Consider the following 21095-nt stretch of genomic DNA (forward strand, 5'->3'; position numbering starts at 1 on the left):
CTGAGCTGTCACTATCAGTTTTGTCCCAGTAAGTCTTGCCAACCAGAATTTATTAAGTAACATGCAAGTCTAGAAGTAAGAGGCAAGGATTTCTTACTTTCAGATGACAACCAAACTCGAAGAAAGATGTACACATCCCAAACAAAGACTTTGGAAGAGGACTACAGAATTGTTGATAGAGACAATAAATGCTTTAGGAATTTCGAGAAAATGGGAGACATTTGTGTTAGGGCCATTCTGATAGGCTTTGCATATATGGAACACCTTATAGGTGGCTCGTATCCAACAAAACTTTTATATTTTATTTATTTATATATATGTGTGTGTATTGATATAGGTAGGTGTGGGTTGTATGTTTTTTTTCGTTTTTGTTTTTGTTTTTTTTTTTGAGAGCGGAGTCTCGCTCTGCCACCCAGGCTGGAGTGGAGTGGCCGGCTCTCAGCTCCCTGCAAGCTCCGCCTCCCGGGTTCAAGCCATTCTCCTGTCTCAGCCTCCCGAGTAGCTGGGACTACAGGCGCCCGCCTCGTCGCCCGGCTAGTTTTTTGTATTTTTTAGTAGAGACGAGGTTTCACCATATTAGCCAGGATGGTCTCGATCTCCTGACCTCGTGATCCGCCCGCCTCGGCCTCCCAAAGTGTTGGGATTACAGGCTTGAGCCACCGCGCCCGGCCACTTATATTTTTAGAGACAAGATTTTGTTCTGTTGCCCAGACTGGAGTGCAGTGATGTGATCATGGCTCAATGTAGCCTCAAACTCCTGGGCTCAGGGGATCCTGCAGAGTAGCTAGGAATATAAGCATCTGCTCCCACATCCAGCTAATTTATATTATTTTCTGTAGGGATGGGGTCTTGCTATGTTGCCCAGGCTGGTTTTGAACTCTTGGCTTCCTCACAAAGCATTGGGATTATAGGCATGAGCCACTAAGCCCAGCTAAAACACTTTTTAGTTGAAGGGCTGGACTTGGAGGAAGTCTGGACTCCTACCTAACAATGAAGTATAAGCCGTGTGAAATGCACAAAGACGGCCAGGCACAGTGGCTCATGCCAAGCCCAGCACTTTGGGAGGCAGAGGCAGGCAGATCACCTGAGGTCCGGAGTTCAAGACCAGCCTGGCCAATATGGTGACATCCCATCTCTACTAAAAAAAACAAACAAAAAAAATTGCTGGGTGTGGTGGTGGGCACCTGTAATCCCAGCTACTTGGGAGACTCAGATGGGAGAATCGCTTGAACCCGGGAGGTGAAGATTGCAGTGAGCCAACATCGCACCACTTCACTCCAGCCTAGGCGAGACAGAGCGAGACTCCATCTCAAAAAAAAAAAAAAAAAAAAAAAAGAAATGCACAAAGAGGAAGCAGCAGAAGCAAACTGTTCCTTACTTGATCTTGGAAACTAACTTATCTCTGGGAAAGAGTACACACTGAGGCTGCCAGCCACAGGGGCAGGAAGAGCACCCACAGGGGCAGGAAGAGCACCAAGGCAGGCACAATGCCAGGCAATACAGGCAGCACTTGGAAGGGAGAGAGAGCACAACCTCCTCCTTCCCCTCCCCAGAAAGGGGCCCCTAATGGGGTTTTCTTAGTGACCAAGTGCATGAGAGAACAGTCAGCACTGGGGGCAGGTGTTCCCAGGCAGTGCCTATGAACTGAATTACAGAATGCAGTGGGCAAGGTCCTGGGGCAGCTGTACTTGTTATCTGCCCAAGTCTAGACCCAGTTGGGAACACTAATTACCAAATTTTATAATCTAGTTTGCTAAATTACAGGCAGCATGGTGTAAAAGTGTGCGAGGTTTACAAACAAAAGACTTGGATGTGAGCCTCCTGGCTATGTGATCTTATGCAATAATAATAATTATTATAAACATCAACCCTTACTTTGATTAAAAAAAAAAACTGTGTGGAGTTTTACTTTCATTATCTCATTTAATCCCCATCATCACCATCTTGTGACAGATGAAACTCAGCAAGTAAATAACTTATATAAAGACATGCAAATTGAAGGAATAGAGTGAGAAACTGAACTCAGATCTGCTAAGAATAATCCCATGCCAGCCAGCTGCCATATTTTAAAGTGGTAGATGGTCTTATAGTATTGCCACCCATGAGTGACACAGGGTATGGGAGAGGAACATGGTGCAGATGCCATGGGGGCTGGACTATGAGAGGGCTGAAGATACTAAATAACTAGAATAAGGCATAAGTCTTCAGCTAAATAACCCAGGGCACCATATAGCAGCAATTCCCTTTATGAAATATGAGGCACTCTTTTAGGAAACATGCCGAGAGATTAATATGTTATGATCTCCCTGTCCTCAGAAAATCTGGGACCTATGTTACAAACTGAGCTTCCAAGTTCACCTAAAAATGTTAGGAAATAAGCTTTTCATTCGAAGTTGTGGAACTGAACTTCTGAATATTCTCTGTTTAAACTTCTTTTTCAGACTGCTGGTTATGACTCAGTTGAGAGAAGGGGTAAATGACTTCATTTCTACACTGTATTTTTGCAAAGGGCATATATATATATATTTACTAATTTCTCGCAGTTGTGTGTACAGAATACAGCAGTGCTAGGCTAAGTTCCATTCCAGTTTCTAAGTCAACCTTGACTGAGTCATGAAGTTTATCCCACTGATCCCATTATTTTTTCTACATAGGCTAAGAATTGGCACTCTCCTGCTCTTTGGTGTTGAACTCCAAACATTCCTGTTCCCGGCAAAGATCTAATATCCATCCATTACTCATTTCCAGATGATCATATTGAAAAATCGAGAAAATGAAGAGTAACAGTAGCAGTAGTAGTAATTACAATAGTGGTGGTCACAGTGGTAATATTTATCCTAGCTAAATTTTACTGGACACTTGCGATGTACCTTGCATGTATGCTAACCTCTTTAACATAATATCAGAATCTTTTTGATATATAATATTTAAAACTTATGTGGTAGGCACTGTTAGTAAGGGTATTTTATGGACATGAAAACTAAGGTTTGAAGACAATGAGCAATTTGCTATAAATTAAGTAACTGTCTATATTGTAATTTTGTCTGGCCTCTGTTTCATTGGTCTACTTGTCTGTTTTTTGTTGCTGTCGTTTTGTTTTTACTTTTTTTTACTTATCTGTTTTTATACCAATAACACACTATCTTAATTGCTGTAGCTTTTAAGGAGTCTTGGTATCTAGTAGTTTAAGTTTTTCATCTTTTGTTTTCCGAGTTTTATTATTTATTTTTGAGACAAGATCTCACTCATGCTGGGGTACAGTGGCACAATCTCAGCTTACTGTAACCTCTACCTTCTGAGTTCAAGCAATTCTCCTGCCTCAAGCTCCTGAGTAGCTGGGATTACAGGCGCCCATAACCACACCTGGTTAAATTTTGTATTTTTGGTAGAGATGGGGTTTTGCCATGTTGGCCAGGCTGGTATCGAACTCCTGTTCTCAAGTGATCTGCCCAACTTGGCCTCCCAAAGTACTGGGATTACAAGCGTGAGTCGCTACACCTGGCCTCTACATAAATTTATACATATACACCTGGCCTCTACATAAATTTATACATATACACATACGTGAATATAATATTGAGATTGCTTTTAGATGGCATTAAATCTATACTTTTTTGTGTGTTTTTTTGTTTTTTTTGAGGCAGAGTCTCGCTCTGTCGCCCAGGCTGGAGTGCAGTGGCCGGATCTCGGCTCACTGCAAACTCCGCCTCCTGGGTTCACGCCATTCTCCCGCCTCAGCCTCCCGAGTAGCTGGGACTACAGGTGCCCGGCACCTCGTCCGGCTAGTTTTTTTTTTTTTGTATTTTTTAGTAGAGACGGGGTTTCACTGTGTTAGCCAGGATGGTTTCGATCTCCTGACCTCGTGATCCGCCCATCTCGGCCTCCCAAAGTGCTGGGATTACAAGCTTGAGCCACGGCGCCCGGCCTAAATCTATACATTTTTAAACTGATGTTTTTACAATATTGAATCTTGTAGTACATGAACATGGGCTAATTCCTCATGTATTTATATCATCTTTAATTTCTCTTAACAAATGTGTTGAAGTTTTCTGTATAGAGGTCTTGTACATATTTTGATAGGTTTATTCTTATATATTTGTTGTTTCTGAATTTATTGTAAATGGTATAGACTAAAATTTCTATTTTCTAATTTTTTAATTAGTGGATATAAAATGTAACTTATTTTTGTATACTGATCTTATAACCAGAGACTTTGCTAAATTTATTTATTAATTATAATAATGTGACTGCTGATTTTTTTTTTTTTTTTTTTTTTTTTTTTTTTTTGTACGACAGGGTCTCAGTCACCAAGGCTGGAGTGCAGTGGCTGAATCATAGCTCCTGGGCAACCTTGAACTCCTGGGTTCAGGGGATCCTCTGGCCTCAGTCTCCCAAGTAGCTGGAACTACAGGCTTATGTCAGCATACCTGGCTACTTTTAAAATTTTTTGTAGAGATGAGTTCTTGCCATCTTTCCCAGGCTGGTCTGGAACTCCTGCCTCAAGCAATCCTCCCACCTTCGCCTCCCAAAGTGCTGGAATTACAGGCATGAGTCACCACACCTGATGCATAGAATTTTTGTAGATACGCTTGTATTACTGCATCTTTGAAAAGACACATGATCTACTGATATGGTTTGGATCTGTGCCCCGACAAATCTCATGTCAAATTGTAGTCTCCAATGGTGGGAGGTGGCTGGATCATGGGGATGGATTTCTCATGAATGGTTCAGCATAATCCCCTTGGTGCTATTTTCATGGTAGTGAGTGAGTTCTTGCAAGATCTTGTCGTTAAAAAGCATGCAGCACCTCCTGCCTTGCTCTCTCTTGCTCCTGCTCCTGCCATGTGAAACACCTCACTTCCCTCTTTGCCTTCTGCCATGATTGGAAGCTTCTTGAGGCCTCCTTAGAAGTAGAAGCCACTATGTTTTCTGTACAGCCTGCAGGATCATGGCCAATTAAACCTCTTTTCTTTATAAATTACCCAGTCTCAGGTATTTCTTTACAGCAGTGCAAGAGCAGACTAATACAGCTATCTTTCATTTATAGCTGATTTTAAAATTAGCCTCTTTATCTTTGGTTTTTAGCAGTGGGTGTAGCAGGGTGTGAGCTTCTTTTAATTTATTCAGCTTGGGTTACACAATGCTTCTTAAATCTGTAGCTTGATGTCTTTCATCAGCTTTGGAAAATTCTCAGCCTTTATCCCTTAAATATTGCTTCTGCCCCATTTTTCCTCTCATCTCTCTCTGATCCTCCCATGTTAGATGCTTTTAAGTACAAGCCACATAACTTTTATTCTCATTATTGTAGCTACCATCTTTATACTCAATATGATTCAGACTGGATTATTTCTATGGACCTGCTTCCAGCTCACTAATTTTCTCTTTAAGTCCAATCTGCTGTTAAAACCCATCTGTTGAGTTCTTAATTTCAGAAGTATATTTTGGATCTCAAATTTCCATTTAATTGTTTAATAAATTTATGTTATCTGCTGAAATTCTCCATCTTGTAAACTATATTGTTGAATATATTAATCACAATTATTTGAAAGTCTATCTGAGACTCCAACATCTAGGTCACCTTTAGGTCTATTTCTATTATCTTGTTTTTCTTGTAGTCTGTTTCTTAGATGCCTGGTAATTTTTAATTAAACTTCACACATCATGCCTCAAAAATTTTAGAGGCTGGGTTCTCTTCTTCCAGAGAGGACTCACCCGATCTTCTTGAAGGCTGCAAACAGCAAAGAAGCACTTCACTTCAATCCAGTCAAAGACTGAGCTAATTCATGCTGGTTAGCCATCTTTGTAAGGCTCAGACTACTTCTGTTTTGCCTACACTTCTAAGGTGCAGTCCTCCCAGAGCCTCAATTGAGAGCCTGGGTTGTTTCCTAAGGTCCTCCTCCTTGGCATATCTGAATGTAAACTGTTAGAAGCAGCCAGGTCACATCTTAAATGCTTTGCTGCTTAAAAATTTCTTTCAACAGATACCCTAAGTCACTACTCTTGAGTTCAAACTACCACAGATCCCTAGGGAATGAACACAATGCAGCCAAGTTATTTGCTACAGTACAACAAAGGAGACCTTGGCTCCAGTTTTCAGTAAGTTCCTTATTTCCATCTGAGACCTCATTAGCCTGGCCTTCACTGTCCATATCACTATCAGCATTTTTAGTCACAAGTATTTAATCAGTCTCTAAGAAATTCCAAACTTTCCCTCATCTTCTTGTCTTTTCCTGAGCCCTCCAAACTCTTCCAACCTTTGCCTGTTACCCAGTTCTAAGGCTGTTTTGACATTTTCAGTTATCTTTATAGCAATGTCCCATTTTTTGGTACCAGTTTTCTATATTAGGTCATTTTTGTGTTACTGCAGAGAAATACCTGAGGCTGGGTAATTTATAAAGAAAAGAGGTTCTGCAGGCTGTATAAGCATGACACTAATTATCTGCCTGGCTTCTGGTAAGGGCCTCAAGAAGCTTACAATCATGGTAGAAGGCAAAATGGGGGCAGGTATGTCAGTCATATGGTTAGAGCAGCAGAAAGAGGGCAGCAGTTTGTGTAATATTAAATCTAATACTAAATCTTTGGTAAGCATGGTTACCAGTTCCAGCTCCAAACAACTCTACAATGTAGATTGTTTCCTGTTCTCTGAAGGGGAAGCTGAGGCAACAAGTGGGTAAAAGTATTGCCCAAAGTTCCAAAATTTGAGGCAGGGTTGGAATTGAAACTGAATAGCCTATGTGTGGATATCTCAGCTTGAAACCATGTTCTAATGAACACAGAGCTTGATGGAACCATGGTCCTTAACCAGCTGGGAACTGCAAATTACATGACCGGGAGGTGGAGGGGCAATTTACCACAAATTGTACCTTAGCAGAGTTCATCCGTACTTCTTTACTCTTGATATTTAAAGATCTTTCACAGTTGATTGTGAAGCAGGCCAACTCCACCTCTCCCTGCTTCCTTTTGAGGGAACCAAGAGAGGGGCCTTTCAGCCTCAATGCTGCAACTTGCCCTCCCTCTCTCTCTGCTCAAATGATAGGAAATGGACTTGCAGGTGGGAACCTTCTCTTCTGCTATTGAGAACACAGAGCAGCCTCTTGCTTGTGAGGAGAGCTGTATAAAGACCTCTAAAATCCCACAGATTTTAAACCTTGAACTAGAAGATTGTCAATATAGTCATTTAACAATCATTTTAATTTAAACAAGATTTGAAGTCAAATGCAAAGCACACATGGTAAAAGCCAACTCTACAAAGAGAGAAAGAAAGGCCCACTTGGGAAGTTCAGAACAGCACTGGTCTCTGAGGAACAGTTTTCACAAGCCTAGAGAAGAATCACAGCCCTGACTTACAGAGGTCAGAAAAATGGTCCTTTTGGATTGGAGGTCCAAACAGCAGAAGTTCCTGGGGCTCTAGAAGGCAGTCAGCTCTCCTATGTACAGAAAGGAGCATGGCTGAGATTTCTACATTTCTGTTCTGATTTGCTGTTGTCATTGATATTATTTGTATTGACAGAGAGGTTGGGCTTCGAAACATTTCATCAGGGGCTTCTAATCAGCCCAAAGATACCAGCTGTTGGACTTGCCCCTCTACTCTTCACTGCCTCCTGCAGTTATCTTTCCGAAGACATTGATGAGAGAACAGCCTGAGGTTGCTCTTCTGGCTTTACCTTTAATAACTGCCTCACTCCAATACGCTCTTCTCATGTGTCTCCAGCTACAGTGGAATGACTCTCCCACTGTCTCTGCAAACTCAACACGAATTCATCAATTTTCCCACAGAACTCCTGTCTTTTCTATTTCTTTGTTACTCTCATCCCCAGGACTCTGTGCTATATTATTTTATAAGTGAGGTAAAGTTCAGATTAGGAAGAAGATAAACTGCAAAAACCTTAACCGATAACATTGTCTGTGCTTTCACTTTCAGAAATCCTTCAAAGACAATGTAAAAATTCATGCAGAAGACTGGAAATCCTGAGCTCACAGACCCATTCTGAGCCTGCATTCCACTCTGCCTGCCAATATTTCTCCGCACCTGTGTCTGGAGGCCTGGAGCGCTGCTCTTCACATCTCTAGTGAGTCTCTACGAGTAAACTGGTAGCAGCAAAAGGCAGTGTACTGTATTAGCGATGACAGGGACAGCCCTCACACAGCCAACAGCCACTGAAGAAAGGGCCCCTCTGTGCTCATGGAATCCAAGACCCAAGTCTTTATGGATGGAGAAGCTGAGGCCCAGCAAAGTGAAGAGACAGATTCAATCAAAACAGAAACCAGAACTCAGGCTCCTGGCTCACTGTTGACAGGGCTTAATACAGTGTTTACAGATGTTTGGATTTCTTAGAGAACAAAGACATTATATGAATGGTGGCTGCTGGATCACGACAAGAAAGGAGCATTAATTAAGAGGGTTCCAGTTCACCTACAATTGCAAATCTTATATAAAAGAGGATATGCCAGTTTTACTTTGTTTTGTTTTTGAGACAGAGTCCCATTCTGTTGCCCAGGCATTCTGTTGCCCAGGCATTCTGTTGCCCAGGCATTCTGTTGCAGTGGTCTCTCTGCTCACTGCAGCCTGGAACTCTCCAGAACTTAAGGGCTCCTCCCACCTCAGCCTCCCAAGTAGCTGGAAATACAGGCATGCACCACTGTGCCTGGCTAAGTTTTTAAATTTTTCACAGAGATGAAATCTTGCCATGTTGCCCAGGTTGATCTTGAACTCCTGGGCTCAAGCGATCCTCCTGCTTTGGCCTCCCAAAGTGCTGGGATTACAGGCGTGAACCGCCATGCCCTGCCTAATTTTAATTCTTAAACACAAAATCTGTCAATGCCAAGTGGGATCCCAGCATCCATAATTTTTTTCATATTTATGTAATATTGATCAAAATTTTATTACGATAAAATGCATATAACATAAAATGTAGCATTTTAACATTTTTTAAGTACACAGTTCAGTGGCATTAAATACACTCATATTATAATGAAAGCATCACCACTATCAACTTCTAGAACTTTATTCTCATCCCAAACTGAAACTTCATATCCATGCAACAATAACTTCCCATTCTCCCCTCTCCCCAGCGCCTGGCAACTACTATTGTACTTTCTGTCTCTACGAATTTTACTATTTCAGGTACTTCCTTTAAATAGAATCATAGAATATCTGTCCTTTTGTGCCTGGCTTATTTCACTTAGCATAATGTTTTGAAAGTTCATCCACATTGTAGCATGTGTCAGAATTTCCTTCCTTTTTAAGAATGAATAATTCCATTGTACATATATATCATGTTTATACATTCATCCATCAAAGGGCATTTGGGTTGTTTCTCCTTTTTGGCTATTGTAAGTAGGACTGCAATGAACATGAATGTGCTGATGAAGATTTTAAAAACACAGGAATGCAGCCTTGTGACTCATATCTATGTGTAGACACGGCTGAAAGAGTAAATAGGTGTGCCATAAGTACCCTTTCCACATAAGATCTACATCATCTTGATATCCTCCACCCAAATTAAACAGTCAATATCTGTAAAGATCAGTAGTGACCTCATAAGACCAAAGAAGTAAAAGAAAGAGGAGGAGGAAGAGGAAGAGGAAGAGTACAGCACTTCAGCAGCACATACACTAAAACTGGAACTAGATATGGAGAAGATTATCATGGTCCCTGTGCGAGGATGACATGCAATTAGGTGAATTAATGCAGAAACAGAAAATTAAATATCGCATGTTCTCACTTGTAAGTGGGAGCCAAGCCTTGGGAACACACAGACATAAAGATGGGAACAACAGACATTGGGGACTCTAATAGGAGAGAGGGAGGGAGCAGGGGGCAAGAGCTGATACATTGCCTATTGGGTACTTTGTTCACTATCTGAGTGACAGGATTAAATGAAGCTCAAACCTCAGCATCATGTAATATACCCTTGTAACAAACCTATACATGTACTCTCTGAATCTGAAATAAAAATGGAATTTTTTTAAAAAACAAGAGTAGGAGAAGGAAGGTAGGAAGAGGAGGAAATTAAGAAAAGAGGGAGAAAAAAGGAAAAGAGGAAAAATCCTTGACATTTGCCTAAAATCATGGGAAATGTTGAAGTCAGTTCTTGAAAACCTGATCCTGGTACCTGATGCACAGAACAATAGCCCCTCGGGTGTCATCCATGCAACTCCTACCCAAGAAGGTTCAAATATCATGAACCCACTCCAGGAACTATTAGCTACAGACTAGAGGCTTTGAATAGGTTGAGTCAATTCTAAGGGAAGATGCATTTAGCACTAAGAAAAACTCACAGAGGTTTACAGGGTCCTGTTCTACCTACATCTTAAAACATTTAAGACCTCTGATCTAACTCATTATGGGTTTAGAAAGACAACAGGAAACACACATTGGTGCTTCTTTCTCCTTTACTCCACCTCCTCTTTCCTTTCATTTACCCAGAGTTAGATGAATTAACTCCAAGATTCTACCTAGAGGCTCCAAACGACTACTTTAGGGCCAGGCATGCTGGATAATGGCTATAATCCCAACGCTTTGAGCAGGGAGAATAGTTTGAACCCAGGAATTCAAGATCAGCCTGGGAACCATAGCAAGAGCCCATCTCTACAAAAAATAATTTTAAAAATTTGCCAGGTTGGCTGGGCACAGTGACTCTTTCCTATAATCCCAGCACTGTGGGAGGCCGAGGTGGGCAGATCGCCTGAGGTCAGGAGTTCAACACCACCCTGGCCAAGATGGTGAAACCCCCTCTACTAAAAAAATAAAAACTAGCTGGGCGTGGTGGTTCATGCCTGTAAACCCAGCTACTCGGGAGGCTGAGACAGAAGAAAGAATCCCTTGAACCCAGGAGACGGAGGTTGCACTGAGCCAAAATCGTGCCACTTCACTCCAGCCTGGGTAACAGAGTGAGACTCTGTAACTAAAAAAAAAAAAAAAAAAAAAAAAAAATTCAGCCAGGCATAGTGCTGCACATCTGCAGTCCCTGCTACTCAGGAGGCTGAAGCAGGCAGATTGCTTGAGCCCAGGAATTCGAGGCTGCAGTGAGTTATGATCACGTCACTGCACTCCAGCCTAGGTGACAGAGGCCCTGCCTCTAAAAATAAAAGAAAATAAAAGGCTGTTATAGAACAAATAACACTACTGTCAGGCTCACTTTGGCAGCAAATACATCAAAATACAGGGCATTTTGAAGGGCCTGTTTCTGTGCTTAAAGTTGTCAAGTGCTTAGCAAACTCAGTGGAGGCCTGGAGGGGTCATCACAATTTGCTGGAATAGTATATGGATAGGATGATTATGCTAATAAGCATGCCAGCAGCAATGGTTAGGGCTCACATACTGTAACCTTTGCTCAGGTGAAGCTTTTATTATTACTTTTTATGTTGAAGCCATTGCAGACTTTGTTTTCCTGGACCATCTGAGAGGAAGTCACTGGCATGATGCTCATCACCCTGACCAGGGCAGGCAGTGGGAGCCAGAGGACTTGTTCCTGAACACACAATAAGATGTTCATGGGAATCTGCGGAAATAAATGCAGGAACCCTGAGAGCAATCGAAAATCAATGAGTGTATAATTGTCACTGTTGTCCTGTTTTTACCTCCACCCTATTGCAATATAATTGACATCTGTAAATCATCTCCAAGTTACATCTTTTCCAATTCAGCTTTCTCTGAAACCCTATAGTAACCTTTTTTTTTTTTTTTTTTTTTTTTTTGACAGACTCTCACTCTGTCGCCCAGGCTGGAATACAGTGGCACAATCTCAGCTCACTACAACTTCCACCTCTGGAGTTCCAGAGATTCTCAGGCCTCAGCCTCCCAAGTAGCTGGGATTACAGGCACATGTCACCACACTCGTTTAATTTTGGTATTTTTAGTAGAGATGGAATTTTATCATGTTGGCCAGGATGGTTTCAAACTCCTGGCCTCAGGTGATCTGCCCACCTCAGCCTCCCAAAGTGCTGGGATTACAGTCGTGAGCCACTGCACCTAGTCCCCTACCATTAATCTTAAAGGAGTTAATTTGCCAGCTCAGAAACCACTGGTGTTTCCCTCGTGCCAAAATCCTCCCAAATAAAGCTGCAGTGGTTGCTTGGCATTTAACGCTGTTCATGCCAGAGCTCTAAACTACTCTGGCTCTATGAAACAGAGGTTGTGTAGTGTAGGGATTACCTCTTACCTCTCAGGGATTAGTTCTTACCTCTGAAACCTAGTTTTACCATTTGGCAGCTGTGTGGCTTTCAGCAAGTCTCTAAACCTCCAGGTGCCTAAGTTTCCTTAACTGTTAAATGGGGATAATAATAGGACCTACCTCACAGAGCTTTCATTAGAATTAAATTTATGATATGTAAAACACTAAGAATGGTGTAAGCAGTGCTGGGCATGGTGGCTCACACCTATAATCCTAGTGCTTTGGGAGACCAAGGCAGGAGGATGGCTTGAGGCCAGGAGTCTGAGACCAGCCTGGGCAACAACACTACAAGACCCTGTCTCTAAAAATAAAAAAAAAAAAATTCATAGGGCGTGGTGGCCCGTGCCTGTCATCCCAGCTACTCAGCAGGCTGAGGTGGAAGGACTGCTTGAATTCAGGAGTTTGAGGCTGCAGTGAGCTGTGATCTCACCACTGCACTCCAGCCTTTGTGACAGAGCAAGACACTGTCTCTTAAAAAAAAAAGTTATTATCTAATGTCACCCTACTTCAAGCACCCAAGAGGCAAACCTGACCTGTCAGTTCCTCAAATACCATCACTGGGTTCTATTACTGCATAGGCTCTTCTGCTGCACGGACTGCCCAGTGCCAGTCTCACAATTCGGTTCTTACCCACTGATGTGGTTTGGATTTGTGTCCCCGCCCAAATCTCATGTTGAATTGGAGGGGCGGCCTGGTGGGAGGTGATTGGATCATGGGGGTGGATTCCCTCATGCTGTTCTTGTGATAGTGAGTGCATTCTCACAAGATATGATGGTTGAAAAGTGTGTGGCACTTCCCCCTTCGCTCTTTGTCTCTCCTGCTCCACCATGGTAAGATGTGTGTGCTACCCCTTCACCTTCCAGCATGACTGTAAGCTTCCTGAGGCCTCCCAGCCATGCTTCCTGTTAAGCTTGTGGAACTGTGAGTCCATTAAACCTCTTTTCTTTATAAATCACACAGTCTCTTTATAGCAGTGTGAAAACAGACTAATACACTGTATTTCGAGGTCCAGCTCAAACCTTATCAACCCCATACACCTTTTCTTGCTCCCTTTTGTCCCTCAGGAATCCTTCTGCATGAATCTCATACTGTTTGATGTTATGGTTATTGTAATCAAGCCTTTAACAAGAGAGAACATAAAAGTACTTTGCATGTTGTAAAGCAAAACACAGATGTGATTTTTTTTTTTTTTTTTTTTGAGACAGAGTCTCACTCTGTAGCCCAGGCTGGAGTGCAGTGGCACCGTGTCGGCTCACTGCAACCCTCTGTCTTCTGGGTTTAAGCAATTCTCCTGCTTCAGCCTCTCAAGTAGCTGGGATTATAGGCGCCCACCACCACGTCTGGCTAATTTTTACATTTTTAGTAGAGATGGGGTTTCACCATGTTGGTTAGGCTGGTCTTGAACTCCTAACCTCAGGCGATCCACCTGCCTTGGCATGCCAAAGTGCTGGGATTACAGGCGTGAGCCACCGTGCCTGGCCAATGTGATTTTACTGACAATAGTAATACCATCTTATCTCCATCCCAGTACTATGTGTGGCATGAGGTCAGGGATCACATCTATTATCTGTTTTTCCCATAGTGCTTTCTATTATCAAATTTGTCAGCTTTTTTGTTTTGTTTTTTTTTTCACTTTAGGATGGGTTCTTACTATGTTGACCAGGCTGGTCTGAAACTCCTGGGCTCAAGGAATCCTCCCACCTCAGCCTCCCAAAGTGCTAGTATCACAGGTGTGAGCTGCTGTGCCCCACCAAACATTCTCAATGGATGAGAAAATGATAACTACTGTAGGGTGAGTTGGTTTACTAGGTGGGTTTTCTGCAGAGAGGTCACCGAGGTAATGGAAAGTGTGATGCGGATGTGTTATGGGAAAATGCAGAATATGTTCAGATCATGGCTGTTTTCCATGAGGTCACTTCACAAAGCTCCAAGAAGCCAATGGTGGGCAAGTCAGGAGGCTGTTCAGCCTCTCTCAAGGCTTTTTGAGCCTTCTTTTCAACTTAAACCGGGGAACTGCTCCAGGCTTTGCTTCCCACTTTCTATTTCAAACCTTCTCTCTCACATCTAGTTTCCTGGTGTCTACATGTGTCAGTTACCATTCTGAGCTATAGGCAACAGAAACTTTGTCTTACTCAACCTAAAGAAAATGTACTAGAAGTATAGTGGAGGCTCACAGAACAAAAGAAGCCAGACTGCAGGCTTGGAAAAACACTGGAGTTAGGTAGGAGAGTTCTAGAGCCTAGGCATCAGGAGCCACAGCCACCATTAGGCCAGAGTGAGCCAGTAACTACTCTTCCTAGAAGTTGTGTTCCTTACATCTTTGACTCACCTGCCAAGTCAAAGTCCTAAGGGAGAACATGTGATTGGCCAGGCTGGGTTGCAGGCTCATGCCAGGCTGCAGTGGGAATGGAGGTGGAAGATCTGATCCTTTTGATTTCTGTCCTAGGAAGCAGGCACTATGTCGTATCAGAGCTATACACAGCAAGGTAAAGATGACTCCCTAAAAGGGAAGGAGCTTTCAGGGGGTCACCTTGACTCGAGAAGGGGAACTGGATGCTAATGGCTAAGTGACCAGAAAACAGCTACCACACTATGTTTCTAGGTCTGCGTCTGGATTCTCTCTTCTAGTCTAGCTCACCTGGACGGATGACTCACTTGCACAACTCCCTGTATTGTGATTCTACTTCTCCCCAGGAGGCTGCCCTTCTTTCTTGGTGGCATGTGCTGCTGCCTGAGAGCAAAGGATGTCACACCCCATGGTCCTGGGATGCTGAAACCCAGGCCAAGTGCTCTATGCTCATACCTATCTGGAGGAATGGGAGAGATGAGACAGAGGTGTATGCTGGGTCTGTGGCCTGGAGCTCAGCACATTGGAAGGTCAGAGCAGAAAGAGAGGTTGCAAAGGAAAGAAAACAAACTAAGTTAGCCCTGCAGCCATGCTACTCCGTCTCCCACCGACTAGGCACTTAGTGCTAAGGAGAGCAGAGAGGTGTCAGGAAGAGCAATCTCCATTTTAAGCTCTGTTGTCTGGTGCCACTATCTGCTAAAGATAGCGTCTATGCAAAAGGAACAATGAAAAGCAAGGGGAAGTTTAGTAGGCAGAGGCATTTCTGAGAAAGTTCTCCGCATTCACAATAATACAAGGCAGGGACTGCCTTCTTTCTGTCCGTGGTCTTTGTCATCCTCCTGTGACACCTGGAACTGTGACAGTCATCTTGTGACCATGAGGGAACAAACCTGAGGACAAGAGGCCACTCCCCGAGGAAGCCAGAGAAAAAGGGACTCAGATTGGATCCTGGTGATGTTGCTGGGCCATTTCATCAACCAACCTTGGAACCTGGAAAGTCTTCCAGACTTTCTGGTCCATCAGACAATATACTTGATTCCTGTTGAAGATGCTAGTAGTTCTGATTTCTGTTACAACTGAAATCGTCCCACCTGATACAGCTTTCAAGCCACTCTTCTAAGCACTGGGCACAATCTAAGACCTGCTGACATCATCCAACTGTGGAGTGCGAGCCTACAGAGGGAAATTCTTCCCATCCAAAAAAGGAGAAGGCTTTCTGCAGCTGCACAGTAAATGTATGCCTCAGGCCAGCCTTCCTATTCCTTATCCTTTGTCTTTTTTGGACAAGAATCATGTAATTTGGGACCATAGATATTGGGTAATTACTATGGCAATGATTAGGGATTCACTTCAGGAATAAGGAAATATAATTATAGTCCCATTTCAGCTTGTTTCCATGACAACAGGGGCAATTGCAATTGATCAGCAGTTTTCTTCCTAAATAGATTCGTGAGTCTCATTCAAATGAAATGTTAAAGAGCAATTAAATATCCTCATCAAACAAACTAGAACTGCTGGAAGTAACTGGAGTCAGATTATCTGACTTAGAGGCTCATCCAGAACTCGGGTATTCTATCAAAATATATGGTACTTGATAGGCTATAGTGTACCAAATTATCTGTTAATTACAAAAGAAACCGGGTATGTCATACAAATTCAAGGAAGAGGAGTAAAGTTTGGAATCTCGAAGGGAGAATCTTAGAATTGGAAGCCAGAGGGTCATCTACTGCAGTCTGTAAGTTCAGTCCTGTGTCTATAGCACCTAGGACAAGTGATCCTCTAACTTGCCTCTAAAGTCCACTTCACAGGCTTCCATGCTATTTATTCCACTCTGTTTCCCCATGTGGAGAAAGATCTTTTCATAAACCTCTGTAGCTGTCATTTGAATCAATTTTCCTCTGGTTAATGCTCTGGAAATAGTAGTCATCAATATTCTCTTTATCTCAATACTAATACTAACCTGCTTTTTAAAGTGCTTTATTGCAGATAGCACAATGTCATGTACATTTTTGTCCTTCTAGTAATCCTGAGAGATGAAGGGGCTAGCTAGGTTAGGGTCACACAGCTCTCGAGTGAAACACCTGGCTTCCCGAGAGGTCCCTAGCTCCTGTTCTGCTGCATTTACAACATATTGTATCTCTAAGAATCGGTATACCTTAGCAGTCCCCAACCTTTTCAGCACCAGGAACTGGTTTTGTGGAAGACAATTTTTTTCATGGACAGGGGGTGGGAGGATGGTTTCAGGATGAAACTGTTCCACCTCAGATTATCGGGCATTAAACTCTCATAAAAAGCACGCCACCGGGCTGGGCACAGTGGCTCACGCCTGTAATCCCAGCACTTTGGGAGGCCGGGAGGGTGGATCACCTGAGGTCGGGAGTTCGAGACCAGCCTGACCAACATGGAGAAACCCCGTCTCTACTAAAAATACAAAATTAGCTGGGCCTGGTGGCACATGCCTATAATCCCAGCTACTAGGAAGGCTGAGGCAGGAGAACTGCTTGAACCTGGGAGGCGGAGGTTGCGGTGAGCCGAGATTGTGCCACTGCACTCCAGCCTGGGCAACAAGAGTGAAACTCCGCCTCAAAAAAAAAAAAAAAAAAAAAAAGCATGCCACCTAGATCCCTCACATGCACAGTTCACAGTAGGGTTCAAGCTCCCATGAGAATCTAATGCCGCTGCTGAGCTGATAGGAGGTGGAGCTCAGGCAGTAACGCCCCCTTGCCTGCCACTTACCTCCTGCTGTGCGGCCTGGTTCCTAACAGGCCACAAACCGGTACTGGTTCACCACCTGGGGGTTGGGGACCCCTGCTATAACTGATTCATCAACCTTCTTTTTCTCTAGACTTCTTCAGCTCAGCTCTGTTGATTTTCCTGCTTAGTCCCTAATTTTTATTTAATGGGTTTTGCACCTTTTCACCATTCCCTATTCAATTTCAGCACATTCCATGTTCCTAAGGATAGAGGATAAACAATCAAGTATAACAGGTCCTTTCTGACTTCATCCTCTGAAAAGCAGCAAGATCAGGTGAATCAATGCACACAATGATAAGCAGGGAGCCTGCACTTCACCATAATTTCACTGGTGACATGATGTCTCATGACACTAACTGCGGATTCCTCTTTTTTCAGCAGGTCAGAGAGACTGTGATACTCTTTACCAAGGTGGGAAACTGGAGGCCAAATTAGATGAACACTGACTTGTCCAGTGGGAAATGTCAGTATGGCGAAGAGCAATAATCATGCATTCATTCATTGAATAAATGCTTACTGAATACCTGCTATGTGCCAGGCCCAGCGTTAGAGGCTGGAAATACAATGAATGGTAAGTCACAAGGCTTACTTTTAGGGAAAGGTCAAGGAAGCTGTGAGAACAATGTCAGGGGGAGGGGCCTGATCTAGGCTGAGGGAATCAGAGAAAGCTTGCTCTCCTAAGGAAGGCACAAATGTGCCGAAAACTCAAGGATGGAGAGGAATTAGACAAAGGAAGGAGGTGGAGATGGGGAATGGGGCTATTCAAGAAAAAAGCACTACCATGTGCAAAATGGGCAGGCTTGGATTGTAGTCACATTTCTAACACTAATAGCACTGTCACCTCTTTGAGCCTGTTTTCCCCATTTATAAAGTGAAGGTATGGGATCAGGACTAAAAATTACCCTAAACCTTTAATATTTTATATTCCCACCAGCAATGTGTGAGGGTTCCAATCCCTACATATCTTCATTAACACTTGTTATTGTCTGTCTTTTTGGTTGTAGCCTTCATAATGGGTGTGAAATAGTATCTCGTTTATGGTTTTGATTTGCACTTCCCTGATGGCTAATGATGTTGAGCAAGTATGGCTAATGTGTTAATTGATATTTTTATAACTTTTGTGGAGTGACGTCTATTCGAATCCTTTGCCCATTTAAAAAATTGGGAGAGAAGGTCATTTTATTATTGAGTTGTGGGAGTTTTGTTTTTTATTTTTACCTATTCTGAATATGATTTACAAATATTTCCATCCATTCTGTGGATTGTTTTATAACTTTCTTGATTGTATCATTTGTAACACAAAATTTAATTTTGACATAGTCCAACTTTTCTGTTTTTCCATTTGTTGCTTGTGCTTTTGGTACCTAAAAAACCACTGCCTAATTCAAGGTCATAGAAATTTACTTTTTCTTTTAAGAGTTTTATAATTTTAATTCTTACATTTAGGTCTGTGATCCATTTTGAGTTAACTTTTGTATATGATGTAAAAAGGGGTCCAATTTCATTCTTTTCCATGTGGCTACCCAATTGTCTCGGAAATATTTGTTGAAAAACTCTTCTTTGCCCATTGAATTGTCTTAGCACTCTTATTGAAAATCAATTGACCACAAATGTAAGAGCTTATTTCTGGATTCTCAATTCAATTCCATTATCTATATATCTATCCTTACACCAGTACCGCGCAGTTTAGATTACTGTAGCTTTGTAGTAAGTGTTTTAAATAGAAAGTGTGAGTCTTCCATCTTTGTTCTCCTTTTTCAATAATGTTTTGGCTATTCTGGGTCCCCTGCAATTCCATATGAATTTTAGGATCCACTTGCTAATTTTTTGGGGAAAAAAAGACAGCTGGGATTTTGATGGGGACCACATGGAATCTGTAGCTCAATTTGGGGAGTACTGTCATCTTAACAATATTATGTTTTCCAGTCCATGAACATGGGATGTCTTTCCATCATTTCAATCTTCTTTAATTTCTTTCAATGATATTTTGTCATTTTTAGTGTACAAGTCTTTCACTTCCTTGGTTAAACTTATTCTTAAGTAGTATATTCTTTTTGATGCTATGTAAATGGAATTGTTTTCCTAAGGTCATTTTTAGATTATAAATTGCTACAGTACGGAAATACAATTGATATTCCAAAAACTCCAATCTTGCATCCTATAACCTTGTACAATCTTGTTTATTAGTCTAATAGCTTTCTGTGTGTGTATTCCTTAGGACTTTCTATATATACAATCATGGCATCTGCAAATACAGTTTTACTTCTTCATTTCTAAGATTAATGCCTCTTATTTCTGTTTCTTTTCTAATTGTCCCAGCTATAGCCAACAATATAGTACTGTAGAATACAGTGTTGAATAGAAGGAATGAGATAAGAAACCCTTGTTTTGTTCCTGATCTTAAGGGGATCACATTCATTTTTCATCATTAAATATGATATTAGCTGTGGATTTTTCAGATGCTCTTTATCAAGTTGAAGGAGTTTCCTTCTATTTCCAGTGTTGTCTATTTTTTTTTTTTTAATAAATCGTGAAAGGATGTTGGATCTTGTCAAATAGTTTTTCTGCATTTATTGAGATGATCATGTGGTTTTTATCCTTTATCTTATTAATATGGTATATTACATTGATTGGCTTTTGTATGTTAAACCAACCTTGCACTCCTGGGATAAATTCCATTTGGTCATGCTACTTAATCATTCTTACATGTTGTTGGATTCAGGCTATTAGTTTTTTCTTAAGGATTTTTGTGTCTATTGTCATAAAGGATATAGGCCTGTGGAGTTTTTTTCTTGTGATATCTTTGCCTGATTTTAATATCAGGATAACACTAGCCTCACAGAGTTGGAAAGTTCCCTCCTATTCTATTTGTCATATTCCTTCTTCCATGAAAATTTCTGCTTATGCCATTATCTGACAGGTTCATGCCTTCCCTCTCAGCTACTCCACGTCCTGCCCATCATTTGGAGCCGGGTCAAGGCCTCCTCAATCCTGAACCTTTTCCCGACTGTTCCAGTCCAAGTGAGCTCATCCTCTCCAGAACCCCTTCACATCTCACCATGCTTACATCTGGCACTTAATATAAAGTGTTGTTGTTATGCATGATGTAACAAACACTGGGTTTTCAGTAGAAAATGGAAGCAGGACAAGTAGAGTCCCAGTAAGTAACAGAGCCTCCATCAGGCAGCTGGAGGTAGGCAGACATCTGAGCCTAGTGACTCAGGACCAGTATGATGATGCAGGGCCATATGAGTAACTCCCTAGTGAGGCTGCAGCCTCCTTGAGAAGCACGGTAGTGGATGCTTAAGAATGCACTCTTTATTGCTTGAATAGTGGCTCAGGGATTTATAAGCTGTATGACCTTAGGCAAATTACTTGCTAGCCTTAGTTTTCTCATCTTTGAACTGTTGATAATAATATAAATCTTAAATAGTTGTGGTAAATATTATATTAGTTCACCTATGTAAAAGTGAATACATTGTATTAACTTCAATTAGTGGTAGCTTTAATACATGCCATTGGATATTCTCAGTGAAAAAAGGGTCTATGGCCAAAGGAATATTAAAATACTGCATACTACATCCTTCTTCCTAGGGATTCACAGGACACATTACATAGTAAAAGTTCTGTCGAGTCCCACATAAAGAATCCTATTTAATTTGTTTTTGCTCAGAATTCCCCAAACCTATTTACCAAGATGACCCTCTCCCTCTTTTAAAATTTAACAACTATTTTAAGACACCTTTGGAAATGTAATATTAGTTGTGTTTAATTAAGAAAAGAAATCACATTAGATTCTTAAAAATGGATCATGTTTT

General features: G+C 41.8%; 1 protein-coding gene across 6 annotated transcripts in view; it reads right to left on the reverse strand.

Annotated features, from left to right (window-relative positions):
- The window catches only part of CRACD (capping protein inhibiting regulator of actin dynamics), a 285912-nt gene that overhangs the window by 33271 nt on the left and 231546 nt on the right, over positions 1 to 21095 (reverse strand). The window lies entirely within an intron of this gene.

The sequence above is a fragment of the Rhinopithecus bieti genome, unplaced genomic scaffold, assembly GCF_001698545.2.
Source record: "Rhinopithecus bieti isolate Rb0 unplaced genomic scaffold, ASM169854v2 scaffold_31527, whole genome shotgun sequence".
Lineage (NCBI taxonomy): Eukaryota > Metazoa > Chordata > Mammalia > Primates > Cercopithecidae > Rhinopithecus > Rhinopithecus bieti.